This window comes from Ursus maritimus, unplaced genomic scaffold (genome assembly GCF_017311325.1).
Source record: "Ursus maritimus isolate PB19 unplaced genomic scaffold, ASM1731132v1 scaffold_15, whole genome shotgun sequence".
Classification (NCBI taxonomy): domain Eukaryota; kingdom Metazoa; phylum Chordata; class Mammalia; order Carnivora; family Ursidae; genus Ursus; species Ursus maritimus.
The window spans coordinates 31,172,938-31,179,282 of record NW_024423897.1 but is presented as its reverse complement, the minus strand read 5'-3'; the positions used below and the strand labels follow the sequence as shown (position 1 = coordinate 31,179,282).

At 42.5% G+C, this 6,345-nt stretch overlaps 1 long non-coding RNA gene across 1 annotated transcript in view; it reads right to left on the bottom strand.

Annotated features, from left to right (window-relative positions):
• LOC103664667 overlaps positions 1–6,345 on the bottom strand; it is a 117,839-nt gene that overhangs the window by 72,117 nt on the left and 39,377 nt on the right. The gene's annotated exons all lie outside the window — the stretch shown is intronic.

Here is a 6,345-nt window from a genome sequence, read left to right as displayed (position 1 = left end):
ATAATCGTTCCAATTTCATTGGTGATGGTTGTGACCTCTCCCTTTTCATTCATAATTTTATTAATGTGAGTCCTTTCTCTATTCTTTTGGATAAGTCTTGCCAGTGGCTTATCTATTTTATTTATTCTTTCAAAGAACCAGCTTCTAGTTCTGTTGATCTGCTCTACTGTGCTCCTGGTTTCTAATTCATTGATCTCTGCTCTAATCTTGATCAACTGCTTTCTCGTGCATGGATTAGGCCTGTTTCTCTGTTGCTGTTCCAGCTTCTTGAGGTGAGAATATAAAAACTGCATTTAGATTTTTCTATTCTTTTGAGTGAGGCTTGGATGGCTATGTATTTTCCCCTTAGGATTGACTTTGCAGTGTCCCATAGGTTTTGGACCGTTGTGTTTTCATTCTCGCTGGTCTCCGTAAATTGTTTAAATTGATTTTTGATTTCCTGGTTTAGCGAATCATTCTTGAGCAGGATGGTTCTTAGTCTCCAAGTGTTTGAGTTTCTTCCAAATACTTCCTTGTGATTGAGTTCCAATTTCAAAGCATTGTGGTCTGAGAATATGCAGGGAATAATTTCGGTCTTTTGGTATTGGTTGGCACCTGTGTTGTGTCCCAGACATGTTGGGAATGTTGTGTCCCAACATTCTTGAGAATGTTCCGTGGGCATTAGAATAGAATGAGTATTCTTTGGTTCTGGGGTGTAGTGTTCTATGTATATCTATGAGGTCCAACTCGTCTAGTATGGCATTCAAAGCTCTTGTTTCTTTGTTGATTTTCTGCTTAGGTGATCTATCTATTGCTGATAGTGAAGTGTTGAGGTCCCCTACTATTAACGTATTTTTATCTATATGTCTCTTTATTCTGGTTAAGATTTGGCTTGTGTATCTTGCTGCTCCCCTGTTGGGGCACATATATTTATAATTGTCATATCCACTTGTTGTATACATCCTTTAAGAATAATATAGTGCCCTTCTATATCTCTAAGTATAGTCTTTACTTTAAAATCCAATCTGTCTGATATGAGAATTGCTACCCCAGCTTTCTTTTGAGGTCCATTGGTGTGAAAGATGGTATTCCATCCCTTTACTTTCAGTCTGGGATGTATCTTTAGGTTCAAAATGAGTCTCTTGTAGACAGCAAATGGAGGGTCATGCCTTTTTGCAATCTGCAACCTGTGTCATTTTATGGGAGCATTTAAGCCATGCTACAGTGAGCTGATTATTGAGGAGATATGGTTTTTGCATGCATATTCTAAGTAAAGTCTTTGTTTCTATAGGTGTGCTTTCTGTTCTGTATCAGTCTTGGGGCCTTTCTCCTTTTATAGAACCCCTTAATATCTCCTGTAGGGCTGGTTCGGTGGTTATGAATGGTGGTCAATGATCATGATTCTGAAGATCTTTAGCTCCTCTCCATCAATTCTGAATGCACACTTCTAGGATGTTAAAATCCTTAGCTGCATGTTTTTCTCGAAAGAGCTTTTAAAATGCTCCCCCCACCTTTTCTCTCTTCCAGGTCTGTGTACAGTCTGACGCAATTCTGTACCTTTGCCTGGTATGTGAAAATTCTTCTACTCTGGCTGCTTTCAATACTGTATCCTTGGATCTAATATTTGCGAATTGCATGACGTGACGTGGCGTGGTTTGTCATGTGGTTGAGCTTGGGAGGGTCCTCTCTGCTTCTTGGACATACGTGCTTATTTCCTTTGCCTAGATTAGGAAGTTTTCAGCTACAATTTGTTCGAATATCTCTTCTAAGACCTCCTGTTTTCTCACTACCTGGATGCCGATGATTCTGACATTGGACGTTTCATTGAGTCAGTAATCCATACCCTACATTCGAGATTGGATTTTTTAAATAGTGATTTTTTATTATATTATCTAGTCACCAACAGTACATCCCGGTTTGATGTAAGTTGCAATGATTCGTAGTTGCCCTTATAATACAGTGCACCATCTGTGCTCTCCTTACTACCATCACGGCCTATCCCATTCCCCCCCTCCCTCTGAGCCTCAGTTTGTTTCTCCAGAGTCCATAAGTCTCTCTGGTGTTCAGTTCCCCTTCTAGATTACCCCCTCCCCCTTTCTTTATCCTTTCTTCTCCTACCAGACTTGCTAGTTCTTATGTTCCCATAGATGAAAACATATGATATTAATCGTTTCTTTGCTTGACTTATTTCTGCCCAGCATATCTCTCAGTGCTGTCCATGTTGGTAAATGTTGAGAACATCGTTCCTTTCTGATAGCTGAGTAATATTCCCTTTGTATATATGGACCACACTTCTTAATCAGTCATCTGTTGAAGAGAGCATACTCGGCTCCTTTCCTGACTTACCTTGTGACGACACTGCTGCCAGACATTTGGGTGCATATGGCCTTCTTACTCCTACTCTGTATCTTTGGGGTAAATGACCGTGAGTGCAATGGCTGGGTCATAGGGTAGCTCAACTTTAGATTTTATATGCGATAGAATCAGGACAAGGTGAGGAGACGGTATAAGGGCTATTGGCCATCCTAACGCAGGATAGCTGGGAATTACGCTTGATACCCAGGCGCTATTTATAGGGCCTCAATGTTTCCAACTGCAACTTGCATTCCCACCAACAATGTGTGGAGAGATCCCCTTCTCTCACATCTCTCTCAGCATTGTATTTGTCTTGCCATCTTGATTTTGCCATTCTGCCGGCGTAAGGTGGTATCTATTATTGGTTTTGATTTGAATTTCTAGTGGCTATGATTTTGAACATTTTTCATATGTCTGTTAGCCATTTGTAATGTCTTCATTGGAAAAGTGTCTGTTCATATCTTCTGCCCATTTTTGATTTGTTTATTTGTTTCTTTATTGGTTTGAGAAGTTCTTTGTAGATTCTTGGATACCCAGTCTTTATCACATGCAGTGTCATTTGCAAATATCTTCTCTCATTCCATAGTGTGCCTCTTAGTTTTGTCTGACTGTTTCCTTGGAATCTTTGCAGAATTTTATCTTAGTGAAGTCCCATCAATTCATTTTATCTTTTGTTTCTCTTGCCTTTGGAGGATGTGTCAGAAAAGGTTGCTGGACATGATGTAGTGAAGGAGTTGCCTGCTATTATCTCCTCTAGATTTATGTGATTCTGTCTCCTATGAGGTGTCATACATTGGATTTTTGTTATGGTGAGAAGTGATTGGTTTCATTCTTTTGCATGTAGTCTCAATTTTCCCAGCTTACATTATTGAAAGACTGTCTTTTTCCCACACGAGATGTTTTCCTGCTTTATCAAAGATTAGTTGCCAAAGAGCACAAGATCATTTCTTGGCTTCTCTATTCTTTCCATTGGTCTATGTGTCTGTTTTGTGCCAGTACCATGCTGTCTTGTGATCACAGCTTTGTAATACAGCTCAAATCGCCGCATGTGTGATGCCCCAGCTTTGTTTTCCTTTCAGACGTTCCTTGGGACCGGTGGCCTTTTGTTTCCATCACAAATTTAAAGGGCTGTTTGTTCCACGTTCTTTGAAAATGTCTTGGTATTTTGATTGGGATAGCATTGAAAGTGTAGATTGCTCTGTAGCTTGGACATTTAAACTTATTAATTACTTCCATCCATGAAATGGAATATCTTTCCCATCTTTTTATGTCTTCTTCAATGTCTTTCAAGATGATTTGTTTTCTAGAATATAGGATCTTACGTCTCTGGTTAGTGTTTCCAAGATAGCATTATGGTTTTGGATTGCTATTGTATGGATGATTCTATTACATTATTTTGTTTTTATAGCGTAGTCCATTTCTGATAATTTGGTTATATCCATATCCATCAGTTCTGTGGCAGAGACCACAGTCTCATTGTCTTTTCTTTGCTGCGGGGGGGGGGGGGTTTCTCCTTCTCGTCATTCTGATGAGGAGAGGTTGCGGGGTTGTCTAGAGCCCAAATTATTGACCAGGACCCAGGCAGTGTGCACTTGTTTTATAGGGACCTTAGGGATGTGGGCTTCTTGATTTTTCAGCCTGCCTTCTGGGGGAGAGGCCTGCCACGCCACTCAGGCAACCCTGTTTGGGTAGGGTCTCCCTGTCTCCTGCAAGGGGGGATGGGGATGGGCACACTGTGAGCCGGTATTTCCAGGCTTTTGTTCTCTGGCGGCTTTCCCTGGAGGTTTGCTGTGCCTCTACTGAGAGTCAGAGCAGCAGTAGCCAAATCTCAGCCTCTGTCTCAGAACAGAGGAATTGCGGACGGTTCTCCACTGAGGCCCTCTGGCCACTTTAACTCTGTTTCTGTTGGTGCTGCTAAACCCTACAGCGTTCTGGCATGTGCGCCCCACAGCCGGCATCCTAGCCCTCACTTCCAGGGCCGGCGTGTCTCTGTCTTTTGTGTTTCTAACAGCGCCAGCCGCCTCCCTCCCCCCCGCCCCCGCCCCACACGCGCGCTCCGGAGCTCCCTTTCAGTGTGGTTCGCACACTCTGGAGCTCCCGTTTTCAGACTGCTTGCGCGTTCCCCTGCTCACGGTCTCAGTCTGCTCTCTCGCAAGTGCTGATCCGCAAGTCCGCCCGCTCCCCCGGTGCAGGTGGCTACCGCTTCCTGGCACCCGAACCTGGCAGCTCCCTCCCCCTTCGGTTTATCTTCCAATATCTGTGCACGGCTTCACAGCTCCCCACTTCGTACCTCAATACTCATCGTTGGTGATGTTCATTTGTAGAGACCCAGATGTATCTTCCTGCATCTCAGGCTGATTCCGTGGATGTTCAGAATGGTCTGGTACCTATCCAGCTCGACTCAGGGGACCAGCTGAAAAAGGGGACCCCTACTCCTCTGCCGTCTTAACTCTTCCCTCCTGCTGTGACTATTTCTGAGAACAGGTTTTAATTTTCACTCTTACCTTTTAAAAGCACCAAAAGGCATCCTATTTCAAAGGATTAGAAAATATTCTAGCTCTACTTTGAGGAAGGATCACTCCTTTTCCCACCTCATCTCTCCCAGCTTGAAATTTGAAGTATGGTGTTCAAAAAGCCTGAAGCTACTTGTAATCTTGCAAGTTCTTCTTGCTCTCCCAGTCAGTGCCTTTGTGTTTGCAGCTCTCTCTGCCTGCCTTACCCTATTGCCATCTCTTTTTGTCTGACTAATACCTACTCAATTTTGAAAACCCGGCTCAGAAATCTCCTTCCTAAGGAAGCTCCTATGCCTCTTTCTGTTCAAGTGCCTTTTTTGTGTGCTTCCCAACTGTCCCATACTTCTCTCTCTCACAACAAGTGTGATAATGTGTTGTAATGCCTGTGTGCTTCCTTCTGCCTTTCACTAGAGTATGACCTCTTGGAAACTCGAGGAGGGTCTCTTTCATCTCTGCATCCCCAGCACCTAGACAATGCTCTGCAGAGATCAGGCATTCGATAAATATTTGTTGAATCAATACACAGCCAATCTACCTTCTTTTTTTTTTTTTAAAGATTTTATTTATTTATTTGACAGAGATAGAGACAGCCAGCGAGAGAGGGAACACAAACAGGGGGAGTGGGAGAGGAAGAAGCAGGCTCCTAGCAGAGGAGCCTGATGTGGGGCTCGATCCCAGAACGCTCTGAGCCGAAGGCAGATGCTTAACCGCTGTGCCACCCAGGCGCCCCCGCCAATCTACCTTCTTAAGAAGAATTTTACTCATATGAAAAAAGAGTTAAAGCACTCTCCAAATTTCACACTTTAATAGGACTTGTGACTCCGAAATATAAAAAAGAGATTTATAAGTGTAAGGGTTGAATACATTAGCTTGAAATTCATTTTCTCCTGTCATTGACTTGGAACCATTTCTAGGAGAATTAGATGTCAGAAGCTTATGGAGTGTGACTAGGACAGCCATTTAAAACCTAATCATTTTTCTCCTAGGTTCTGAAGCTGATAATAGATTTTAGAACTGGGGGGCTTGGTGCGGTGGAGAGAGTGCCATGCTCTTCAGGTAGATGTGGCTTGCAAATGTGGCCCTTGGGACACATCCTTACAAAAAAAGACATCTTTCACAATCTGGAAAAGATGTTCTAAACAGTCAGTAGATGCCAAAGGTATGACAAAGAGCCTCCGAGCACAGAGAAAATAAATGATCTGTTCCACTGCTATATCTAGTGTTTTCGGGAACTTGAAACTTGAATTTTGTCTAAATAAAAAACACAAGGCAAAGCAGGCCTTCTTAGTTTTCTTTCTCTGGCATTTTGTCAGGTTTTGCTGGAAGAGAGCATCTCCTATTATGTAATAGAATTTCCCCTAATAGAGCCTGGTACAAAGATGAAACCATACTTTAGTACACTGAAGAAGAATAGGAACAATATTTTTTTAACTCAGGAAAACTAATACATTGTTCCAATTAAGTTCATAGAGCAATAGAGTGTCAAGACTTGAAGACA